The sequence below is a fragment of the Patagioenas fasciata genome, chromosome 5, assembly GCF_037038585.1.
Source record: "Patagioenas fasciata isolate bPatFas1 chromosome 5, bPatFas1.hap1, whole genome shotgun sequence".
Lineage (NCBI taxonomy): Eukaryota > Metazoa > Chordata > Aves > Columbiformes > Columbidae > Patagioenas > Patagioenas fasciata.
This window is the reverse complement of record NC_092524.1, coordinates 7,078,171-7,104,756: the sequence shown is the minus strand read 5'-3', so window position 1 is coordinate 7,104,756 and position 26,586 is coordinate 7,078,171. Positions and strand designations below refer to the sequence as shown.

The 26,586-nt window shown below is 42.1% G+C and overlaps 1 long non-coding RNA gene across 1 annotated transcript; it reads left to right on the top strand.

The window, feature by feature from the left end:
* Positions 1 to 2,300: 2,300 nt before the first annotated feature.
* LOC139828069 (uncharacterized) lies at positions 2,301 to 25,819 on the top strand. The gene is made up of 3 exons (XR_011739249.1): positions 2,301 to 2,705; positions 22,324 to 22,644; positions 23,167 to 25,819. It is a non-coding gene; the product is annotated as an uncharacterized lncRNA (long non-coding RNA).
* Positions 25,820 to 26,586: the final 767 nt, after the last annotated feature.

Genomic DNA, 26,586 nt, shown 5'->3' with positions numbered 1-26,586 from the left:
CTAAATAACCATAAAAAAATCAGTATTACTCTATCAAGCAGGAATTATTAACTGAGCTAGGCAATTTCTCATAATCCCTTACACTCTAGAAAGCTGCTATGATCCTATAATAATCACTGGACATTATCTTTCCATTTGGGTGGTTTGTCCAATGTAATTCAGCCAGGACTTACAGCTCATCCCTACTGTAATAGGTCACCATATGCTTCACATCTGGTCCTACAAAAAAAGCCATGTTACGCATACGATGGCAACTATTTTAGGGGACAGTCTCCAGAGACCCGTAAGTGTGACTAGCAGTCTTGACAGTTTAACGGTTTTATTAATCAGCATTAAAACCTCATTTTACTGTTACAGGCATAATTACTACTAGTTCAACTGATGACTAAAATAAGCAGTTTCATGCGTTTTGTTGTTTAGTGAGCTGATATAGCAATTTTTTTCTAAGATGTAGGCACTTAAAAAAACACAAACAAACAAAGAAAAAACTCCAGCACTTTGTCTCATCAAAAGTTGCTGGACCAAACTGACCCCATCAGTGATGGCAGAGCAAAAGTGTATTTAATCAGGAAACGAGAGAAGGATGTAGGCTGCTGTGTATGTATTTTTCCCAGAATTCAGATCTCTGTTTTGTCATGAGAGAAAATTCTATATTATGATTGCCTGTAACATCTGAATATCTGCTGTCAGATCAATATTTACATTTACAATTGGGATCTAACTCAAGCCTTATGTGGAGGGAAAGGGAAGGGAAGGGGAAAGGGAAGGGGAAGGGGAAAGGGAAAGGGAAAAGGAAAAGGAAAGAGAAAGGCCCTCTCTTGCCTCACACATCTCATCCTGGAACCCACTGCTATTTAAAGCTTGAAACATTTTATTTTCCATAGGTTTACCATAGAGGACTGAGTAGAAGGATACAACACACATTGCCATGTGCAATTCTGTGCATGTGTGTGTATTATTCTTCTCCAATGTCCTGAAACACTTTTCTTAACCTCTCATCCTCTAAATCCTCAATGACGGGGGGTGTGCAGGGTGGACAAGTATGTTGTAACTTTCAGTAGTTCAATAGCACTGGAACAGGCTGCCCAGGGCAGTGGTGGAGTCACCATCCCTGGAGGGGTTTAAAAGATGTTTAGATGAGGTTCTTAGGGATGTGGTTTAGTCCCAGAGTCAGGTTATGGTTGGACCTGATGATCTTGAGGGTCTGTTCCAACCAAAATGAGTCTATGATTCTATATTGTGAGACAGCTGCCTGCAAGAAGTCAGCCTGGCAAACTGAGAAAAATGTCCTTAAAAAGAGCCAGAGAATAATAATTTGGTTCCGGTCTCCATTACCCACTGAACCAGCATTCATCCTGTTGTCCACAACCCACAGCTGACAGCTTTTGCCTTCACTGGCTCCAGGTCCTCAACCTTAGGTAGGAGTCCCCCCAGCAAATGGGCCAGGAAAAGCAAACTTAAGCAAGATGCTTTTTTCTTCCCTGCTGAAAGAAGAGTTACTTTCCATCGAATTTAGTGAACATTTGGGGTGTCTGCACCTCAGACTCAGTGTAGCAGCAAGGTAATGTACTGCCTTAACACCTGCCAGGTAAGGGCTAATTTCCAGGTGGTTCGTTGTAACAGGAAATTTTCTATAAGTGCTCTGGAATAGCGGACGTGCCTCTGCTCTGTGTATGTCCTCCTCCAGAACAAATAATTCCTTCAGCACTTGCAGCCCAGATTTCCCCTTTCCCTGCTGATGGGCAGAAAGTTGTTTCATTCTCCCAACACAAGAGTGAGCGATTTATCGTGTGTTTGGTGGGCAGCTTTTGAATGCTCTGCATTACAAGCTATGATGTACCCATTTCAAATGAACTATGTTACAGGTACAACGCAAGGAAAGACGTTTATCCCAGGCACTGCAATTAAACTGAGTTTACTATATATCCCACTTTCAGATAAGGTAGATATTGGGGTAAATGAGCGGGGATGCTGGCCCAGAGCTGCACCGTGAGGTCCCTTTAAAGGCCACCCGCTGTCTTTCCTGGCTGGCTCCCTGCCACGCTCCAAACTGGAGCAGGAGGCATTGGAAATCCCTTGAAAACTGTCATTTTTCGACCTGCCAAGAACTGTGATGCTAATCAGGGAGAGCACGGGAGATGTACTGGATTCTTTACATAAGCGGGTCCCCAGGGTTGAAATATATTTTAAGCTTGGGCTTATTTTTAGAGAGTTTCTTGCTGTTGTTGTCAAGCCTATGCTAAAGCAATTATTGCCTGTGAGGGTCACCTGGAGTTCAGTATTAAAACTTAGGCAGAGCAGCCTGCACAGACTCTGTGGCTTAAAGAAACAGAGCAGCTTCCTTCCCACCTCTGCCTTTTTTTAATTCTTTTTTAATAAGAAGCAGGTTTGAACCCTTTTCTAACTGAAACGCAAACACTCTTCTTAAATAACATCTTTTTGCATTTAGACAAGTTGAGAGACTAATTTTCCTACTCAGTCCCTTGGGTTGGAATTACAGAGTAATGTGAGGCAAATGTTCCTGCATTTGAAAGCCCCAGGACTAAGAACTTGCTTGGAGAATGGAGCCCATGCTGGGGAGGAGTGTGATGAGAACTGCAGGGATCCTGGGCTGGTTGCTCAAAGGGAAGACAAGGATTTTATGAAGCTGTGTCAGAGCACTCTGGACATCCTCTCCACCATGGAAGCAGAACTCAGCAACCCAGGTTAGTACTACATTTCTAGTGTGAAAGCCACATTCATTGCTTTTCTCCCTGCTATAAAAGAGCAGAATGCATGTGGGGCTGGAGCTGTCTCAAAATGCATTGTATTTTGACAGTTATGCTCCAGAAAAAAAGTAGGATGGATGCAGTTGTTGTTTTAGAGAGAGAGGAAAGATTTTTAAAAATAAAACAAAAACAAAATCATCAAACTGCTTTCTTTGACTAATGTACTTTTTAAAGCAGATCATCAGCTGCTGTGAGTTTGAACACAGGGCTGGGAAGCTAAACTGTTTCATTTATAGCAGCTGCAGGTGGAGGGCTGCTTTACCTATGTGTGTATTTTTATATGCGTGTATACATACAACGTCATATTTTTTCACCTTTTTATGTGTCTGTGTGTGTATATATATATACACCAAAAATGAAAGCATGTTGATGCTTTGTACATTGACAAAGCATTGTACATTGAACACAAGACCTATGGGGAGAGGCTGAGGGAGCTGGGCTTGTTCAGTCTGGAGAAGAGGAGGCTTAGATGTGACCCCATCACTCTCTAGAACGACCTGAAGGGCAGTTCTAGCCAGGTGGGGATTGGGCTCTTCTCCCAGGCAGTCAGCAGTAGGACAAGGGGGCATGGGCTTCAACTCTGCCAGGGGAAATTTAGGCTGGATATTAGGAAGAAATTCTTTGCAGAGAGAGTGGTCAGGCATTGGAATGGCTGCCCAGGGAGGTGCTGGACTCACCGGCCCTGGAGGTTTTTAAACTGAGATTGGCCATGGCACTTAGTGCCATGATCTGGTCAATGGACTGGAGTTGGACCAAGGGTGGGACTTGATGATCTCTGAGGTCTTTTCCAACCCAGTTGATTCGATGACAAGCACTCACAGGTGTTAAGGCAGCTGGTTTTACGGGATACATACACACACACAATTTGAGGGATGTTTTCATTATACTCAACCAGGAGGATTTTTAATACCAGGGCTCAAGAAGTTGTAAAAGAGATTTACTTTCAACTCTGTCATTCATGCAAAATGCCTGCACACAGATAAACCTGTTTGAGCTTAAAGAGTTGTGATTATATGCGATCCTCAGCACAAACCTCTTAGACAATGTAGAAATGCCACAATTTTCATCACAAATGGCTTTTGTGAGGTACTGTGGAGCTGCAGAAGAGCAGGTACAGGTGATCCTGCACCCAGTGGAGTCACAGGTTTTGTTGCAAGTCTCCAAACTGCAGGCAAGCTCTGGTGCTGCTAATGCTAGCCAGGCACAAGGGGTTTATTGAGTAACAGAAACAACATCAGAATTCTGATCCCAGCTTTTGATGGAAATTAATACATTTTGTGCTCTGATCATGATTCTCATATTTAATAATGAGAAGTATGTGTACTAGGTGAGCGCAGCAGGATCAAAATAATTTCCTGATGAGAGACTGAGGCCTTCAGGAAAGGGTCAGTCTTTATTGCCTGTGAGGGCGCTGTCAGCATAAATAATTATCATGAACTTCAACTTCAAGCAGTCAAACTTCATCGCATTGAAGGCGCCCCATTAAATGCTCAGATTGTCCTTAATTTGATCTAGTGCAGTCAATTCCTTAGGGAAAGAGAGGCTGAAAAAAATCAATACAGCGTCGCAAAGGAAGCCGAGGTGTCTTGGTCGCTTCTACCAGAGGAAGTGGAACCATCGAAAGATGGAGTTTGTCTCAGATGAGACACAATGGAGATAAAGCTTGCTCAATGTGATGCCCGCTGCTCAGAAGTCCAGTTCCATTTATTTATTATTATGTTTTTTAATCTCTACTCATCACTTTCTTCAGAGGAGATAGTGAAATACTAGACATTAAAAGGGAAATATCCTGGATTTGTGGGCAAAACTAAAACTGAAATATAACCCACCAGGGTCGAGCTTTAATTTTCATAACATGTAGACATATTTAACTATATGGCTGGGACCTATACAAATAACCCTTTGCCATGAATTTCCTACCCTATATATCTTGCGCTGTGTGCTTCTGTAGCATTCCCTGTCACGACTGTTATTAGAAGGCACTAAAGAATTGTAATAATTGGCACAGATTTTTCCATTAGAACGGCTTTTATCTCTCATGAATTAAAAATGACCCTCTGTTACCTTGTAGTTATTCTTTTAACCAAAGTTTGTATTGAAGCATTTCTAAACAAAAGAACAGCTTGTGGTAAGCAGAGTGGGTTTTTTGCTTTGTATTTTGACCACAGAACTGTGGGAAAAAAATAACTAAAAAAAACTCCAGAAAAATTAATTAAGCCAAGGCCATTTATGAAGTAAAACGCCTTTTCATTTGAAAGCTCTCAATACCTGCCCACTTACAGGAGTGGGGATCACGTGTGTGCTTCAGACATCCGAGTTTTCTACCAAAAAGAGAATGAGAGAAGTTTCTTCTGAATTGTGCCTCAAAGAACTAAATTCATTTTGTGTCAGAGATATTGCAAATGATATAAAGAAAGATTCTACAGAAAGATTTCATGATATTTCCCTTCCTCATTGCTGGTTGAATCTTGGGAAACTTGGCCTAATTCAGAGCAGGAATAACAACGCCTACTCGTTCAAGTGGGCTTCAGTGGACCCAAGATGCCTTTTGCCTACTTCTGGGAGGTAAAGAAAGAAAACAGGATTTCGTATCGCTGTAGCCTTTCCCCTCCAGCAGGTTCAGAGTGCACGCTTAAATCTGCAAAGGGACGGTGCCCAGTGTTCCTTGTCTTTTCAAAATCAATGAGAAAAACTTTCAGCTTGCTCGTCCCAAGCAGCCACCTTTTTGCATGGCTGAAAATGGCTTTTGACTGACTGACACGGCAGGTGCCGCGGGAGCCAAGACAATTCTGCATTTCAACTGAATGTTGTCACTACCAAAGCCTATTATCTAGGGTAATAAAGTTTAAGATTAAGGGGATTCCGCATGTTTGTGTTATTCTCCACAAAGCTTATCTTCTAATAGACCAGCTGCTTTATTGCACTTCGCCCACCCCTTCTCATTGTATAGAGAAGCCACATGTGTGAATGGGAACGCGCTGAGGCAGACCTTGGCTACCAGCTGGGAATATCGTATCACCCTCAGACTCCATCTGGGAGTATTAAGTTACCAGCAGTTGCCAGCTGGGAACGTCACATCTTCCACCTTGCCCAGCAAATCACATTGCGTTGTTGTCAGGCGTCTGCCAAGACCATAACCTGGTTGCGTTCCCACTCTTCTTCTTCATGACTCGGGTGCTCCACATGCAACCGCCCCAGCTCTGCTGGCCATGCCTGCTGTGTGCTGGAGATGCCAGTGTTGCGATGAGAATATCTCCTCGTTCTGTTCTCTGGCGTATGCCCTTGGAAAAAGAATGTTAAACATCTGTAGCAGAAAGTACTCAAATGAAACTGCCAACCATTCATCACTCTGAGAATTTATGGATGTCTTTCCCTCAAGTTTTAAACCTTGCATTCACTGAAGGCCACAACATTGAGATATTATTGCCGCATATCTTATAACAAATGGACTCAACTAGCCTCGGGTTTTGGGGTGGAGGGGCAAGGAGAGATATTGTGTGTCACTGCCTCTTCTCCTCTTATATTCAAGATGCATTTTAAGAAATAGCGCCTTACCAGGATAATGCCCTGCCTTCCTCACAGCATATGTGGGAACGCTAAAATAACGTTAGCATTTCACTTCTGATCCAAAGATCTTGGAGTGTTTTGGAGGGACAGAAGCGGACTGGAGGAACGGGAACTTTACAATATTCAGCAAGGACAAACGCGAAGTGCTGCACTTGGAGGGACTAACCCTGTGATACGGTGCTGGGGAGCAGCCACGCTGAAAAGAAAGCGGTGGGTCGTGGGGGGCAGTGAGCTGATGATGAACCAGCAACATCGGGGCTGTGTTAGTGCACAACCAGCAGCTGAAGTGATGAGACACCTGTCCTGGGCACTTGTTAGACCCCCCACCTGTAACACTACATCTGGTTCTGGGCCCTCAATGTACAGAAGATGAAGAAACTGTGAATTACAAAAATGATTTGATCTGGCTTCTCTATTACCATCCAATTCTGCAACAGGAGCATCCTTAACAGCCCCCCCAATAATGCAATGGATGAAGTACAATAGCGTGTCAACCCCAAAGTCCCCGTCCTTCATTCAGGGCACTCAATATCAGATCTTATAATACCTTATATCTCCAAAATGAAGACTACAGCTGACAGTTTTGGTCTTTGGGGATGACGTTACCTTGAATTAGCAGATAAGACTACCCTTAACTTAGAAACTGAGTCGTCTTTGGGATTGACATAGCAAAGCCAGAATAAACTGTCTTGAGGTTTGAGAACAGCTTCAAATATCACTTATTTCCATGCCTGATTCAGACACGCTATCTTCATATTGGCTCAAGAAAACAAGCACATCAAAGATCAATATACTTTAGGGAACATCTGTGAGGAAGAGAAGAAGAGTAATGGTGAGATGATTCTCATATTTCTCAGAAGCATATTAATATTTCTTGGCCACAAAACATAGATCATAGGTGGTTTAAACTTCAAAATAAAGTAGGTCTTTGTTCCAAGATGCGTAATGCTTGTATGAGCTGGGAGACCTGCCGGGATCTTGAACAGGTACCAAACTTTTATTGGGAAAAAAAGGGGAAAAGAGTGGCAACTGGGAGCCCAAACAGTCTGCATGGGTGGGAGGACTCAGGCTCTTCTGTTCTGAAACATTTGCAACACTAATACAGAAACGCAGGCAATAATGTGCCTTGCTCTGCAAACTCAGAGCCATGGATAAAAAGACTGGGTGAGAATTAACCAAATATCAACAAAAAAGCCAAAAGAATATCAAACAGGAGATTTTCACTTCAATAATTCACTTTTGGGAAAATATCTAGCCGTTCTGACTAGAAACTGGGATCAGAGCACAGAGTGTCGATACACTATAGTGACAATACCACAGTTCACACTCCTGTAAGCGGCTTTATCATAAGGCAACAGCACTTAATTTAGCTCTTAATAAAAAGTGTCAGAAGATTAAGACCAAGCTGAAGATTTCTACTGCCATCCTGGGATTTAGAGGTTATGCTGAAATCATTAATACAACCACTATTTGAACTCTTTTGATCACCAAGTATTAAATTCATCCATAAGCGCATAAATCCTAGGAAGCAGGAAAGCAAAGCTACCCGGCATCGACGGTCCTTCTTCACTTGATTTTCTCATCATTGCCTGTGGTTGTAACATCTTCCAATTGTCTCCTGAACTACGTAAAGAACCACTACTACAGTCCCTCCTGATAAAATGCCGTCTTAAATTCTCTCAGAAGCTCCGTTCTCTTATTTCAGACTCAGAGCATGCATTAAAATCCCAGAACCTGCTCTACACTCAGGTTTTTGGTGAAGTACAGTCCCTTTTGTTTCATGCTAGTATCGTGCTAGTGTGTACAGCTTTTGGATTTACCCCTAAAGAGTTTATTCTGTATTTTATTATGATGCTGAGTCCATGGCTATGAATACTTATCTGCTGGCAGAGCTGATTTAATAGAGGTGTTCTGCCTTGAACATGCCACCGTAGTAGGTCTGGCTGTAGGTTCCACGACCTTATTCCTGTGCTGTGGTGATAAAAAACAAAACCTTTTTTTCCTGGATTTTTTGTTTTGTTTTGTTTTGGTTTGTTTTTTTGGTTGGTTTTTAATAAAAATGGGTGGCTAACATAAAAACCACCCTTTAAAGTCAGAAGACCTCGAACCAAGTCTGCGTTGGAAGTGGATGAGTTAGCACAGCAGTCAGGGAACTCCAAAAGCAATCTTTTTGACGTTGTTTTAGAAGTTCTTAAGAAACATTTCTGAATCAGACAAAGGATTATGCTAATGGTCCTGCTGAGTTGCCACTGCCTGCCCACAGCAGCAGCTTTTAAGACAACGGCCACGTTTTCTTCTGAAAGCAACTCATTCATTAAAAGAAAGACCTCCAGAACACACCGATTTTCACAGAGAAACAATTCCTCTAATTATATTTTCTATTCTACTTTAAAGAGTATTTGGATAAAGCTGTCACTCCACAATATTATACCATTGTTTCATATTGTCTCTTTTCACATCCTTTCCTACTCTTAAAATGAAGATTCATATGAAACCTCTATTTACTATTACAGAAAAGTGTTGTTTGGGTTATTTTTGTTTCAGTGCCCCTCACTGCAGCACTGACAGCTCAGGTTAGATTAGGGGATCTCTTTGGAGGTGAAATGGTCTTAGCAATGCTTTCGACTTTCATTACTCAGCCAGATTGTGGAGTCTATCAATTATACCCACATTGACACGCTGGTGAATTAATTGGTGCATTTGACAAGGACAGCTATTACCCTGTGTTGTTCTGTCAGCTGGGTTTGATATCAGAAATTTGTCAACCTTCCCCTTCACGTGAGCTGCTGAGGAACAGTTGAGTAGATCAGGTGAGGACATTGCAAGGCTTTTTAATTTCCCCTTGTACAATCTCAAGAGCTGGTGACAGCCTAAACCCTAAATAAAATCACAGACATTCATAACATCAGTAAGCAAACCACATGCCAGACCTGCACTATAAAACAATCTCCTGTCTGAGCTGACAAAGCATTCGAGGAGTCAGAAAACTAATTTCTTATCAGAAAAGTTAGCACCTTTCAGTAATGACTTTCTACGTGTCCTTCAAGCGCCAGTTATTGGGTGGGAGTATTTTAAGTTTATCTGAGTTTGGGGGTTGGCGGTTACGAGACAGCTGGTGACTTAAACTTCACCTCGCTCAAGATCAGGGGCAAGATTTGAGTTACAATTGGATGTAAATAGCTCTGGGTATGGAGCACCTTGCTGGAGAGCTGTGCTGCTCACTGCCTACTGCCGCCCCATTTTGACACCGTTCCTGATAGTTTCTCACTTTCTTTCTTCTCCATGGCTGCTCATGAGAGCTTTTCCCTTGCCTTTTAAGACCAGATTAGAGAATTACTCCGACTTTTAACAAAGAAAACGACATGCTCCCCTGGAGCTGGCACAGACTCACTGGTCCCACGGCCACGGTTGGTCTTAGTGCTCCCTCCTCCAGAGGGAAACACTTTGACTGGTCCCCAGTTCAATGAGGGATCATTCGTGTCTTGGGGAAAAGCAAAGACCAAGCCTTGGCTTTGTCCCCTCTGCATCCCATCGATGGGCACTGATGCCCTTGCAGCTGCAGTCCCTCTCTGAGCCTGATGGGACAGCAATCAAAATAAACTTGTTCTCACAGCCTAAAGCAGCTTTGAAGTGAACCCTCAGACATGTGACTTCATTAGGTCTAGAATTTAGCAGCAGTCATGCTCAAAAGTTAATTGGTAAACAATTAGCATATGTTGAAGCTATTAGAGAGTCAAGACTTACAGCAGCTCTGTAAAATGGAAAAAAAAAAAAAGAAAAGAAGAAAAAAAAAGAACCCGAAACTTCGTAATTCCCCAACTCAACAAACAAATAACAGCTACTTGGCTTTCCAAAGGCCCCATGGCAAATTGCAGGTGTAGCGGGGAGAGAACCAGGTGCTTTGGGACAGTCCTTCAGCCACAAAGCATGTATTATTTTTTTTCATGGAATAGAATGATTGTATTTTTTTTTTTTTTATAATAATCTGGAGAGCAGGTTATCAGCATCCCTTACCATAGGAATGCAGACATGGATGGACTTTCAGCTGAGCTCTGAAGGGGACTAAATCCACATGGAGACTGGTGTGTGTGGTTGGTGGCACCATGAGAGCAGAGTCCAAGCCTGACAGGAGGCCTCTCCAGGCACTGCTCGGAACTTCTCTGGTCCTGTATTTTGGAAGACAGCGTGCTCAACAGAGCTCAGCTCAGCAGAGCTCAGCTCAACAGAGAGCTGCCCAGAGCTGCATGAACTGGCCAGCAAAGGATGGCTGAGTCCCGAGCCCAACATTTTCCTTCAAAGCAAGTGAAGCGTTTGTCTCCACGTAGGCGGTCACTGGAAGTCCTTTCTCTTACAAGAAAGGTTCCCTTCCTTGAGAAAACACAAAGAAGGGGAGCTGCTCCCCTCCACCCGTTAGCCAGTAATCCCTGGGTTAATTGTGTGCCTTGATGGGATTCCAGCATGAGCCGGGTACTGAAGATTTCAGTAAACTCTGGCTATGCCAAGAGCATTTAGAAAGGTTTATTGGGAGACACTTAAACACCTAAGGGGTTAAAGCACAGTGGCTTGGTGGTAAGGCTGAGGGAGCTGGGGCTCTTGAGCTTGGAGAAGAGGAGACTGAGGGGTGACCTCATTCATGTTTACAGATATATAAAGGGTGAGTGTCAGGAGGATGGAGCCAGGCCCTTCTTGGTGACAACCAATGACAGGACAAGGGGTAATGGGTTCAAACTGTAACACAAGAGGATCCACTTAAATTTGAGAAGGAACTTCTTCTCAGTGAGGGTGACAGACACTGGACCAGGCTGCCCAGGGGGGTTGTGGAGTCTCCTTCTCTGCAGACATGCAAACCCGCCTGGACACCTTCCTGTGGAACCTCAGCTGGGTGTTCCTGCTCCGGCAGGGGGATTGGACTGGATGAGCTTTCGAGGTCCCTTCCAATCCCTGACATTCTGGGATTCTATAAGAGAGAGGGAGGATGGAGGTCTCATTACATTCATGGCAGTTAGATGGGTAGGGGTTTTTTGCACTTTCCCAGCCTCCCCACACTAAGAAGCTTTTAAGACTGTGTTTCTTGATATTACTCTTGCTGCTCAGAAGACTGAAACAGACTTAATTTTTAAATATAGTTAAGACCATGGCATGATAAAACATTGTTATCCTGGATAGTGCTTGGCTAAAAGCTTCAAAATGCCAAATGACCATATTATCACTAGATCTGGAAATTACTGATCTTTTAAAAAGATAAAAATGCAGCCAGGTTTTTGATAGTAAGTGGTATACAGTAAAGATTCAATCATCCAAAGCCTGGTGAAGAGGTACACAGGAACTGCTGTTACAGTGTTTGTGACTCTGTTGAGGGGAAATAGCTGTAACCAGCTTATTTATTTTCTGTAACCTGGTCACACGTTGGTGGATGGCAAATTCATTTTGACCGACACACGGACACATGGCTAATGACAAACTTCTTCAGCAGCTAGTCCGAGAAAAGTAAAGTTAAATAAGTAAAGGTCTTGTTATAACACATTGAAAAAACTAGCAGAAGGCGATCTGGCAGGCTCAGTCCCGCAGATTCTCATAGGAAAAATTTGCTTCATGAAAGTCAGTTGTTCCATTTACACAACCGGGGCTGCTCATGTGTGCGAGGGATCCCAGAGCTCAGCTGCGGGGCTGCTGCCCCTGGAACGAGCTCTGTGATACCATAAATAAACGGATCCCTGGATGGGTTCTTATTCTGCATTTCATCCCAGAAAAACAAGATGTGGGAAGAATGCAAGCGCAGCAGCTTGCTTTTTCTTTCTGCATCCAGCTGCAAGGCTGGGAAGTGATAAATTGTTTGCAAAGAGCTGGAGATGTACAATGGACAAAACATATCCCAATTTCTTCAGGTGTGGTGATATCACCTCTGAATTAAATGGATTATTTAAAAAGGTGATTTAATCAGCGATCAGAGAAAGCTGCAAAAATTAAATGCAGTTTAATGGTTAAAAATTTCCATTTTTGAGGCACTGCATTAAATTATGCAGCCGTACATCAAACTAACTTTCAAGTCAAAGTGACCTTTGGTTAAAGTATATTGAAATAATCTTAGTTTATGAAATATCTGTTAAGGGAAAAAAAACCTCAACATGTGACATACATGAGTTTTGCCATTACAGATACTCATCTTACTAAACTAATAAATACAGCCTTGTAAATGTTCATTAGCAGCAAAAGAAGCCCAGGGATACACACAGTTAGTGTGATCACACTAAAATGCTGAATTACCTGAGCCAGAACTGCAGGAGTAGATTTCTTTTAGAAAAAAAAGAAGATGGTCGAGTAGACATGGATGGTAAGATTACCCTTAAAATGTTTTACTGTAGACCTAAAATAGCTACCCAGCTTTTTTTTTTCTTTTTTTTAAAAAAACAGAGAAGAAAAAAAGAGTGAAGAGGAGGGGGGGAAGAGAGAGAACATAATTTCAAAACCCTTAGCTTATTTTTAATTTATGGCCCTTGGAAAAAAAATAAGTGGATAGCCCAATCATTTATATGCCTGGGCAAAAGCAATACATCTATATAAAAGTACAGTGATATATTTCTGTTGCTAGTTTAATGTGCTGCTCTGTGCCCTGCGTGTTCTGATTCATTGGAGAGCAGCAATCATGTCGACAGGAGCTGTTCTTCAGTTCCCATCAGCGACAACTAAAGGCCAATTCAAGGTTGTGGTGGGGTCATGAATCTCACATAGTCACTGATAGAACAATTTCCCTTCTGCGTGACACTGTCGGTGGGACACAGAGGGAATATACAGCAAGGACTGCTGCAGGTATGTCTTGTTATTCCCATCCCTCCTCTCCTTTCCCCCCTCCTTTTCTTATTTTTAATTTTTGTGTTGTTAACAAGGAGCCTCTGGGGAATACAGAATCTGTCAGTGGAAAATAAGAAGAGGGGAAAGTTCTAAGCCTTTGAGAAGCCAGCACACTCCTGGCCTCTGCTCAGGGCAACTCAGCAACATCAGCTCAGTTTGAAAGCCGGATCCACCTCAAGAAAATTAGAACTGTATATCCCTGCCAGTCTTATAAATGAGAAAGATGCTGGACCAAACTCTGCAGTGATTTCACCTCTGGTCCCACACCCTTTGAATTGAATATAGAGGCATTTTTATCTGGATATATCCCCACCAGAGTCACTATAATTTTGCAGTATGAAAATAAGTTTTGTCTGACACTACTGTTTTTGCACAGTGAAGCTCGTAGATGATCCTTCCAAGGGACTTGGCACGAGCTTCGAACAAGTCACAAAAAAGAAGAGCCAACCCCCACTATAATTTCTACCATACATGTCCCAGGGAGAGCAGATTTTGGACCAGATGAGTAATATTTCATTCTCATGCTGGTATTAGTCATCCCGAGATTGTACAGATAATACTGTGTGGCTCAGCCCTGCAAATGCTGACCACCGGCCATGGGGCTGGTGTTGAGGAGCAACTGCATTGCAGCTGGTAGAAATACCTAATGCAGGAAGCTTTACACCTCAGTTCTGCAGACTGTACTGTTTTCTGCCTTACCTATCAGAGGCAGCAGACTTGGTAAATGTGGTTTTGCAGATTTTCTTACAAAGAGACCACATAGCACTACAGTTCATTTGCATTTAATGTTGAAATGATGCTAGAAAGAGCTGCAGACCACCAGTTCAAAATCTAAAACTATCAGCTGCAGCAAGGTGCATGGTTATACTCAATGCTTTTTATTTCCCATGTATCAAAAGCCTCGGTTGTACCTGCAGTGAATATGGATAGGTCTAGGCTTTTCTTATGACCAGATTTTCCTCCCTCATGCATTATGCTTGTTCACACCCGGAGCAAGGCTGTGCTGCAGAGGCCTCTGGAAAGGCCATAACTGAGCTTGACCTCGCTGAGGCTCAAGTTCCCCTTCAAGAAGCTGAGCACAGAGGGCTGAAAGGACAACCACCCTTCCTGTTCACATAGATGCTGTTTGATGTGGGTATGGGAAGCTCGTGGGGTTGAGATGCTCCCAGATCCAGGCTTCCCCTGCTGATACAGATGCGAGGATGGGGGAGAGAGTGTTGCAGCAGTCCCAGAAAACATGGGGAGCCCTGAGATGATCTCTGATGAAGTTTTGCCCTTCCTTTAAAATAAGGCAGTTGCTTCCTTCTTTTAAGCAGCTTCAAAGCTAGATCACAGAATCACAGAATGTCAGGGATTGGAAGGGACCTTGAAAGCTCATCCAGTCCAATCCCCCTGCCGGAGCAGGAACACCCAGATGAGGTTACACAGGAAGGTGTCCAGGCGGGTTTGAATGTCTGCAGAGAAGGAGACTCCACAGTCTCCCTGGGCAGCCTGGGCCGGTGTCTGTTACCCTCACTGAGAAGAAGTTTCTTAAATTTAAGTGGAACCTCTTGTGTTCCAGTTTGAACCCATCACCCTTTGTCCTACCATTGGTTGTCACTGAGAAGAGCCTGGCTCCATCCTCCTGACACTCACCCTGTCTGCCATTCCCCTTCGATACCAAAAGAGTTTCAATGATAGTTTACATGGAAATATAAATACAACACAATTTAGTTATTGAAACGAAATTTGCGTCCTCTTCCTGTCTTTACTGCTCTGGCCTTTAGGACTTTTAAAGACCGTTGGCATTTCACAGCTCAGTGTTAGGAAACTTAAATGCACCTTGGCTGGCACATCCGTGTCAGGACCCTTGGGGGTTTCACGCGGGTTGTGTGATGGAACCAGCACAACCTCAAGCCCCGCTGAGGCCTCAACACATTCAATAACGTTATAGAGAATTCAGATGGTGTTTCGGTGGCATCACAATCACATCCCTTGCACAACTGGTATTGTGAATAGGACCTTAGTAGAGATTGTGGTGAAGGACCTTGCTGTGAGCACTCTTAAATCGGTGGGCAAAGGTGTTGGGGGAGGTCACCTGCTCTTTTGTGGTGGTTGCTTTCATGGGCACTGCTCATACATCTGCTTACACACACTGATATTAAAACACAGACAGTGAATGAGCTAAATCGTCCCTTTTTCTTGGCCAGTGATTCTTCAACAACGAGCAAAGCAGCTTTCTTTGCCCTTGCCCAGATTTGGATGGGTCTGTGAAGCTCCAGACAACCTTCTTGGCCCCAGAGATGATCCTTCTTGGGCTGAGGCCCATTGGCAAAGCCTGAAAAGTGACAGCGGGTCTGTGTATATGCTGGGTTATTAATATAAGGCCTCAAAGCCCAGAGTTGTTCCACACTCACCAGCTGCAAATACTAAAATCACAGTGTTTCTGGGAAACACTTTAACCAAATGAACAGAAAGCTCAAATCTAAAAATATAGCTGTAACTTACAATTCTCTTTAACAGAATTGTATTCCTGCGCTTGTTGTAATCGGAGATATTTATAGACTGGAAATTTGTGTTTCTGAATAAAAATGAAGAGCTGTAAATGGAAAGAAAAGAGGTTGTGCAACAGTCCTGCTGAAATACAGGCTCCCCCAACAACGTCCCATCAAGAATTTTAACTCTTACCTACTAACTCTCGACTGGCTCGGGCTGTCAGCTGTACACAGCTGTGTTTAAGTACGGGATTTCTTTTCCACTCTTGTTTATACTGTTGTGGTTGCTCCTCATCAAACTCACTGCTGATAATATCACAGCATGCATTTGAACTTGAAGATGAAAGCACGTCTTCATCTTTTTACTGAGCAACTTCCATGAGTGCATGTGCGGGCATCTGTCACACCTCGGGTGAAGAAAATGGAGAGGCATTACAGTTAAAATTCAATTTTTAGCCTTTCTTTGGGCAGAATGTTTTGCCATATTGATTTCACTTGTGTTAAAAATTCCTCTCTGGAAATGAGAGGCTTGGATCTGTCTCATTATTTTAGATTTGAGCTGGCAACTGAGTTAGTATTGAAATGACATACACACAAATCACATTTCCTGTGTTACAAATAACTGGAGCAAAGCGAATATACCAACATTAATAATTTAACTTATGAGCTTAGCTCCTTTTTTCTTTCTTTCTTTTTTTTTCTTTTTCCTGGAACTTCCACAAGCAGATTACAATTTCCTCCTATTTATTCATTATTCTAATTCAGTCAACAATTTAAAAGAAGATGTTTACCTAGCAGATAGCTTGCATTTTTCTTCCATTTTCACCACTCAGTATTTGTGACAAAGTGTTAGTTACAATTGTGTAACTACATCACATAATTTCTGTTTCTCAGCTAAATAAAAATGTAATACTTCTGGGAAAAAGTACTGTCCATGTGTCTATATAAAACAAATTTCAACAGTCTCATCTATGAGGCCTGAATTTTATCTGCATTCATTCTCACAGCTCAGCTGCTCAGATGTTTAGTGAATGATCATTAAAACAGGCAAAGCAGCTTGATTTCCTTCTCTGTAAAGAAAGACAATACCTTTTCTTTCCTTCAGCAATTTTTAATTCCTGCTACTCATTTCTTCCCCTTCCCATTACAAATAAAAGGCTACTGATACTAACCGGTTTTTAGCTGATTTTTATTAACTTCCTAGAAGTGGTCTTTGGGTTTCTGCAGATCCATGGGCCACAAGTGGAGATCAACACTAAGCCAAAGCAACCTCGGGTATCAGGAGCCGAACAGTAAGTCTTTTACTGTCCTTCCCACTTCACATTTTGCTTTCACTTTTCTTACCCAGAACCAGGTTTTTCATCCTTTTCTTGTTATTTTTTATTAATTTCTATTCTTATCCTCGTTTATTGGGGGTTAAGGAGACATGAAGCCTGAACATAGAAGCTTAAAAGGTACCAGGCAGACCTTTGCCACTTGCCCCAGTTTGAGATTCAGGTAAGCATTCAGGTGTTCCTCGCAGTCTCAGAAATTCGCAGCATCGTGGTAGGATTATTTCCATTACAGCTGGAAAGACAGCATCCCACCAGCCCCAAGTCCTTACCACGTACTGCAAATCCAAGCAGAAGACCAAATTTTATCAGACACAATCCTCTTGTGTGAACAGCGTAAGGTTTTTCATCAAGCCCCGCGGGCTGTGTGGTTCCTGTGACATGAGCCACCCCGCTGGCTCCTGAATATCTCTACCTTAAAATGAGAATAGAAACAATAGAAATAAAGATACAAAGACAAAAAAAACCTGTCCTGGGAGGCAGCGTTACTAAAGCGTACTTAGGAGAGGTTTCTCTCTGCTGCCTCTCTTTGATGATAGCATAATTTTCAGCTGTCTGCCACAGCGATCACGGAATGTGGTCACGTTGCATATGGAACCTGCGGACTGCTCTGTTAGACACTGTGACATTAAACATACCCAGCACAAGCACTGCGAGACCTACAGTGGGAGATGGAGTTCTACCAAAAAACAATCATCACTTATGGAATTAACGAAGTAAAGATGCGACGCCAGGTGACAGCTGTATGCAAACTGTGGATCTTCTGTTGCTAAAGCGTGAAGGGCTGCTCTTTGTGAGAGCGAGATGGGATTCTGCAGCTGTACTTGGCTGCCCCATCAATAGGGTTTGTCCACAGCGGCCACCAGCTGCCCCAGCAAGAGCTGTTAGATACCTCCAAGGTCTGTCCCACATTAACAGCAGCTGCTGGATCACAAAGCATAGATGCGATTCAACCGTGCGAGAAGACGTCATTCCACGGAGGATTTCAGCTAACTGGGTCTTTGATGCCGCTAAATGAATGTAACGGTTTTAACGCCAGTTTGCGTGTGTAGAGCCCTTAGAAATAAGCGTTTTTCCGAAGCGGAGCGGCAGCGGGAACCAGGCTGCGGGTGGGAGGGATGTGCGATGGCAGTGCCTGCAGCAGGTGTGCGGCTCTGGGAGGGCAGGGATCTCCCCTGCTCAATCTGTTCCGCCCGTGGAGCCGCAGCGCTCCCGCCGTCATTTTGGAGGAGGCAGAATGGATTTAGAAAGCGGCTGCTTATCGATTTATAGCCTTTACGCTGGACATAGCTTTTTATTAAGGAAAGCAGATACTCAATAGTGTTAACTAGTAATGGGAATTGACTTTTCACTAATTGCACAGAACCTGGCATTAATACACTTTAATAGAAAATAGGCCTGTGCACTCCGGATCAATCCAGAAGTTTTTCCTGACTACGCTACAGATAAAGGGCTCCAACAACACCACCACGGCTAAATAAGACATTTTATTTATTTATTTATTATTCCTCCCGTTATCGAGATAAGGACATATCTCCAGGGAATGAGGGAAACACTTGAACTCAGCTGCTCTTCCGCTGTTTGTTTGCTCCGTGGAGATTGTTATTTCCCGGTGTGCTATTCTGCCTCATTCACCGAGTTTGTACATGTTGGACCTTTTTGCCTGCCCCAGTTACTGTGGGATGCAGGCAGAATAAATATCCTGGAAGTACGGTTGACATTAGAAATAAACTGATTTATCATCTAATAAATAGAAATATTGATAAATATTATTTTTGTTATGATTATAGGTTTGTTTTAAATGTTAACGTCATGAAACAAATTCTCCATATGTTCAGCTTCGCCTAGTTTCTCACTAGAGGAGCAGAAGGGGATTAACAGCCGTGCGCTCCCCAGCCCTTCACCAGCCCTCGCCTCAACTACTCCTTCACTTGAGAAGCTCCAGCTTCCACTTTGCTGGGTTTCTCTCTTTTTGCCCAGAGAACACGTAGCCTCTGAAGTAATTCTCTGTGAGAAAAAGGCTGGTGGTTGTTAAAAACCACCTCAAGGTAATCTCAAGTGTGCAGCCCCCAGGGCTCTGGAGCTGGTTGCTTGGATATCCCCATGAGTTTGTGGGGTACAGCAAAGGAAAGCTGGTGTGCTCAGTTACAAACACCGCGTTTTTCATCCAAGCATTGCCACTAATTTTAAACATTTAACAAAATACGTTTTGCTCCTATTATGCAGTTTATTTTGCACTCCTGTCAGCCACCTCCATAAAAAGCTGAAGACAGAGAAAACAGGATGAAAACTCAAGTGACTGTCCCACTGAAACTCTCGTAGAAAATTAGAATATGTGCTCTCACAGCAAATAGTGGTTGAAAGTGGAGCAAACTGGAGTCCTGGACCCTTTTAGGCACTATTATCAGTCAAATAAAGCAGCTAATAATGAAAGATTGCTGTTTTATTTCATACAGTTAAATAAAACAGATTGGAAAAAACCTTATTAATGCTTTGTGCCACTCAGGCCTTATACCTGGAGACAGGTTCCTGCTAAAGGGCAGGTTTTTCCACCAGCTTTAGCCTTGTAAAAGGTGTGAGTCCATGATTCCAGCTGAATACAGTATGAAGCACCATCACCTCTAGAACCACCTCTCCCTTAGTGGTTATTTTAGGTTTCCCTTCAGCCTCCTCTGAGCCCAACAGAGAAACAAGCCCCGTTCCCCAAGGCAGTGACACAGGGGCTGACAAAGGGCAGTGCTAATTGATGCTTCATGCTAGTTAATGATGTATGCTCGTGTCATGAGAAAATCAGTTTTAGGTCCCCGTAGTTTGCACAGCTTGACTTCTATGGCCAGTCTTGCATCAAACAGACCTCGAGGAGCCGGGATGCAGCAATGCTGTATTTCTCCCCATAGAGGTGAAAGCAGCTCTGAAAAAGGGATCCCAAATTATAAACCCATATTACAATACTTCCTGTAAAACACTGCTAATGTGTTGTTAATACCCTATCCTGAAGTGAATTTATGGCGTTATTATTCAGTGAGAAACACACCTATACTTGTCATCTCATAATATTGAGTTTATACGCAAAGAGCCACCCTACCAGTAGTGCCTGACATTTGGTTTCTTCTGGATACCTGCAGATATGCAGAGTAATTTGCCCCACAGGAAAAGTTTTATTTAGTAAGACAGGACCTAGAAGTGAAAGGGTAATGATTTCTGATCATAACCTTGGCTTTGCACTTCTGGTAGTTATCCTTTAATTGTATCACTCTGTTTGAAATAGAGTTGTAATTGGAAAAAAACCCCAGCAATTTGACAGTCCCTGATGCGTGCTCCGACATGCATTATTTGCTTTTTATTCAAATATAAATGTTCTCTACAATATTATCAAAGAAAGGGGAAAAACAAAGCAAAATTGAAATGTCAGTAGCAATCTCTGACATGTGAGAAGCATCATCAACTAGTGCTGGATGGTAGGCAAGGGTTTTCTACTCACTTTAAAAAAGAATTCAAATTACAAAATTAGCAGAGGCAGAGGAGAGATGTAAAGGGCGAAAAGAGCTACCGCTCCATTACTCCAGGAGCTCGCTCTGTTGCACATGGTAGTACCAAAATACCCAACCAGCTACAAGCCATGACTGGGTGATGAACGGGCCTTCCAGGTTGTGTTGGAGCAGAAGATGCAGAAGGATAATTCCCAGCCTTCCAGTCAACTACTGAATAATTGTTAAGGCCAACAGGAATCAATGAAATGCAGGTTCCCTTCACTCATACCCTCCAGGACAGAACATCCACTTAGGTGGAAAAGTGGTTTTGCATCTTCCTTCTCAGCTCTTCTCTTCAAACAAATCCACTCTGATCAGTGGGAACTTACACCATGTCATTTGCACCTTGTATTTCTGAGAGATGAGCTTCAGCTAATTTGGCTGTAACAACTACATATACAGTCCTATATGCACTTAATGTACACACACAGCTTTACACAGATTTGGGAGAAGTAAAAACTACCTGATGGGGTTCAGGATCTGAATCAGCCTTAGACCTCTTGGCGCACTATGCCCCGAAATAAAATGTAATTATCTAAAATAATTAAAAATTAAATACATTATGGATACAAAGTTAGTGGGTTAGGTTTTGTCATTCTGAGGAAAATATATTACTTAAAACCAAGAAATCAGTATATGCCCAACCAGTACATGAGGAAAACTGTGGCTTGGTATGTTACCCCAATTTGGGATGGAAGAACTGGCTGGGATGGGGGTGCGTGTGTGTAGAGCTGGATGTTCCCGTTCGCTCCCACTGGAGGAGGAGAAATTGCAGACATCTTCTGCAGTGATTCCTATGATGGATGTCCTTTGTCAGCGGCCCTGCATTCTCATTTGCTCCCAACCAGATCTAGCCCGATGTTTTACTTCAAAGAGTCAGCAGTTCACAGGCAAGGAATTAACACAGGGGAGTCGTAAAGCAGAGGCAGTTGGCACAGACAAGGCTGGATAAATTGTGCCTTTCGGTTTTTTTGATAAAAGCAAAACCAACCCCAAAACACCACAGCAGCAGGAAAATCTTCTCTTGAGAAAAATAAAATTCTAGGTTTGCCTAGAGACATAAACAACTTTAATTAGTGTAAGTTAATTATTCTGTGCTTTCTACCCAGACAGTTTATTATGACCGCATCCAGCAGAAAGCATTTGAAAAGTCATCTATTCTTCTCCTCTGCATTGGGCTGCCTGACCCTGACCCCAAACGGGAAAGCCAAATATTTGAGTCCAGACCCAGGCATTTGGCACTTAACATTTCATAAAGATTTTGGCTTCTCCAGATCTGGTTGTCAGGGGACAATCCTGTAAAGATTACCCAAATATTTTATTTTGGGATCCCAACACCAGAAGGTGATTTTATTTTGAGCATACGCTGATGGTTGCTCTGAGCTGCCTTTCCCAGCAGCTTCACGAGATCTCGGGCACAGTTTCTGCTCCTGTGTCGGTGCAAAATCAGGCGTAACAGGTGAGAGTCAACAGGGTCTTTGTCCCAACAATCCTGTCAGCTTCAGCATTTTATCATGACACATTTCACTTGTGCAGAACCCATCTCTTTGCTTGGCCTGCTTACTAAGTCATTGCGCTGAAGTCAACAGGACACTTCGTATAAGCTCAATATCAAGACAGAACAGTTTGCTTTTGCTAATGAAATACATAGAAAAAGTGGCTTATTGCAACAGTGTAGCTGAGATTTGGGGCTCCCTCAGTGATCTGAGGAGTTTGTACAATTTAAGCGGTCTGGCTGGAGGTTAGGTGTACTACACATGTGTATTTAACAGAATCATAACTCTGATTTTCTTCTTTCTTTGAGACTGGGTGGAAACTTCCAAGAAGCAACACAAAGCTGAACCCTAAGCTCCAATATAATCACTCTAATCAATAAGATAACTACTAAGAAGAGGTGGTTACCAGAAGAAAGGTTGCAGCAACATTGAAGTCAGCTGGCAGGATCCAGCCCCCTTGATTGGGAACTGCCAAGGCCATCACCTGAGCACTACCCTGTTCTAAAACAGAAGGGAAGGAGCATCTTGGAGGTTTGCTGGTGGTGGTTTTTATGTTTGTTTGCTTGTTTTGGTGATGAAAAATGAAGTGAAGAGGAAACCTGTTCTTCTGAATACATCTGGATTATCAGGTACTCTTGGGAAGTATGAACTAGAACATGACATACTGAGTTCTGGAAATGTATTTTGCTACTGGAAGTCAGTAAAATCTGATTTTTCTGCTTTTGAGCAAAGCAGTCGCATTAGCGGAATAGGTCTGCAGTCTTTATATATATATATTAGATTTTGATGGTTTCTTCTTCTCTATCTGGGATGGGCTCTGAAGAACACACTTTGATCCCCAGTTACAGTTTCTTAGATGGCTTATGAGGCCTTATGAACTGTGAATTGAGTAGGATTTCAGCGATTTCTCTTTAAGAAGCTTTTAAGTTCTGACAACTCTAGTAAGTGGCTCACTTAGGATGCTTAGCTGGTGCTTGCTGGGACTATTTTGTTCCTATTTTCTGTATGTTAATTAAATTGTCTGCTCTGTGGTATTAATTTGGTAGCTTAAAGTAGGTAGCGCTATCAATTAAAATGCAAGAACAAATGGAAGAATAACAAGGTGAATATCAGAGGTGATCTAATAGAATTGCTTTTACTTCTGGTTGTAGTGTGGGGCTGTGCGTGGACACAAGGTCGTTGCTGACTCTCAGGAGGTTCTGTCTTCCCGTGGGAAGATGGAGAACTGAGTTTCCTACGTGCTGGTTGTTAATATTTTGCTAACTAGTGCCTAGAAGGGCACATCATTTAGTGTGCTACACAGATCCCGTTTGTTGGTGAGAACGTGTGAAGGGCTGCCAAAGGAAGCTGGGGGAAGAAAAGAAGAATTAGGGTAGTTTTATCTCCACTTATTAATAGCAAGAGACCCAGAGAAACTTTTCCCATCTCCAGCTGCTGCTCTTGTCTGTCTCCACCCAGGCCTGCCACAGCTTTTGTGAGGCTTCTTCTGGTTGCTTTTGCAGCTATTCTGGTAAAATATTGTTGGAATATTTTGTCTGGGAAACAGGACACGTGTGGTTCTTCAGCTGCATGTTGTACACTGGCAGTAGCAACAGTGCAGATGTTAAAGTCTCCTGTTTTGCTAATGAGTGCAGGACCCTCTTGTGACTGGGTTGCTCTGCTGCCTAATACTGAATTTCAAAGGGGATGCATAGGCAGAAGCTTTAAACCAATGTTTCATAGTGAACACTCTAAGTTGCTGATGTATCTATTATAAAAATCGTTTTGAGCTCTACTTAAAGAACTAACAATCAGCAGGGTATGTGGGGGGGCTGGGTGACAAGCTTTTATAAAGACCAAAAAGAAAATCAATTTATCTTATTTTTAAGAGATAATCTCATACTTGAGCCTGCTGTATTTCAGCCTCACTGATGCGGGTAATGATTTCTCATCTTGGGCTCGATTCCTGAGTCTGTCCAATAGGAAAATCCCCTCTGCTCAGACAACTGGGGTTGCATCTCCAAGAGGTGCAGCAAGAGAAGCTCATGGTTTGCAGTAAACTGATGCCCTCTGCTGGGTATGAGAATGTAAATGTGAATGTAAAATGTAAATGAAAATGTAAAAGCCCAGTTTCAGAGCAGGAGAATGTATTTCGAACTAAACCCCTACAAAAGGGTGAACTGGGAAGTTTAATCACAATTTTTCACATATCCCTATAATATCTTTTAATATGTGCTTGGAGGAGAATTCTTAATTTGAAATCTAATTGCAGTGAATAAATAGAAGAATAGTTCTTGTTATGGCTCCCACACTGGCAAATATTAGATGCAACTTGTAATTAAAGATCTTCAAATACAAATATAATCCTTTTAATAAACAGTTCCTCTACTGCTAGTAGGATTTAAAAGCATATATAACTTAAAGTTGGAGAGAACTGTTTAGCCTGTTTAAATAAAGTTGTCATTGCTATGATATTGACTGCTTGGAAGTCGGTATAAAGTTGAATAAAACTTCAAGAATGTTTGCTGAAGAATTTTTGGGGGAAATTACCTGGATCGCAAAGGACAAGCTACTGCATATCTGTATATCCTGCGTTCTACTGAAAGCTTAGTTGAAAAATGCTGAATATTTGCATTTATTAGGACACAAATATGACTGAAAACGTGGCTCTGATTTCAGAGGAAAACAAAATAATGGACACTGGAAATGGTATGTTTATGCTTTTTCATGAGACTAGAACTCAAAGGTTTGAGTGCTGATTCCAGCAAGATGGTGTAGCTGTTTCTGTCACATAACAAGTGTCAGAACCACCTGAACACTTGACCTCTGTGCAGCTGTCACTGCAGCATTTCGGTGTGAGCTCTTGTGCTGTTGGCTATCGGTCTGTTCGGCTAATGTGGGTAACACCTGTATGAAAACGCTAAAGAGAACGTTAAACCAGGTCTAAAATCAGGTTAAAAAAAAAAAAATTACCTTAACACTCTTTTTGGTTTTCCTTTAGAGACTTTAATTCTGACTTTGAGATTCATAAAGCCACACTTTTTGTTTAGGTTCCCCAGTTTCTGGTATCTTGAATGATCAGCCAAAAGATTCAAAAGTTAAGAGGCTCCTCATGTTAGATTCTGAGAGTTATGAACTTAATTGATTAAAAGAAAACCAAATTAATGCTGTGGCTAAGGATAAGGATATAATGCATCTTCCAAAGATAAATGCTTTTAGTAACGTAATTACCAAAGATGTTAATATAACACATTCTCTAATTACTTGACTGTACTATATTATTTGAGTATTTGCAGTCGTAATTCAACAGGAAGCATCCCAGGGCATGTTTCACCAGTTTGAAACTCTCATCTCCACTAGGGGAGGAAAAAAGGGACATGTCCTGTATCAGATATGACCCCAAAGTTCTGTGGTAACCCTCACTGACTTAAAGATGTTGAATTTGACCACGTTCTAAACCTGGTGTGAGTTTTGCTCTGTGTGAGAAAGAAACCAAACCAGAACTTAACAGTGTACTCAGCAGATCACAGATCTGGAGCTTCTGTTCAATAAACTCCAGTTGATCCATGTGATATGTATTATTGGTAGAATGGATTATTTTATTGTCATTGATTTCTGTCTTTTGAAAATGTAAACTTTATTTAGGCACTAATTTTTGCAGTTAATATCAAAAGGCAAGTCTTAACATGGTAACTGGGCTATATCTGCAGTTGGCTTTTTCTCTTCAATGCATGCAGAGTTTGAAGTGTTTTTTATACCTGGTCTATGGGCTTTGGGTTTTATGGAAAGTAGTTATTTCCTTTGGCTATATTAAAAGAACGTACTGTTCAATGGGCTTAGTTGTGGAGTAATTCTGAAAGATGGGGAACTACATATGCTTTTGAGAACAATATGCAATCACTTATAGATGATAAAATCGTTTGCTGATGGGATAAGTTTGGTGCTTATGAAAACATACAGGAAAAAATAGAGAAATTAATATCTCTAAGCATTTTAAATCTAGCCAAGATAGTAAAGTTTGACTTTCAACAATGGTTTTTAACAGAAAAATAGATGAAGGGGACGTGTAAGTATATAAAAACATGTTATTGAACTCAACACACTACAATCCAGGCATATTCAGGGAACAGAGCTAAATGGAAATCTCTAAATATGTAAGCAGGACATGAACAACCAACACCAAAAGTCCTATATTACTCGGGAGAAAACTCAAAGTCTCTGCAGCTTCTATAGCAATCAACAGTACTGAGTAATTAGCACAGGTTTTTATTCAAACACCAGCCCCATGCATTTTGTTAGGCAACAACTTGAGTGATTTATTTGGCAAAGTACTCATTGCTAGTCAGTCTGTGAAATGAAAGGCTGAATATGCTTTTCAGAGATTTAATGGAGATGGAGAAACACAGTTCTAATAATGGGATGCTCTAGGCAATTTAAACTACAGCTAGACTTGCATTTCACTCCAGTGGAAAGCTTTTAACAGTTACAGAATCCAAACTCTAACTGTGGACGTTGGAAGCCTGTCAGGTTTAGTAACAATGGGTACTGCTGACTTGGGTCTAATATAAAAAATAATAAATACATAAAAATTA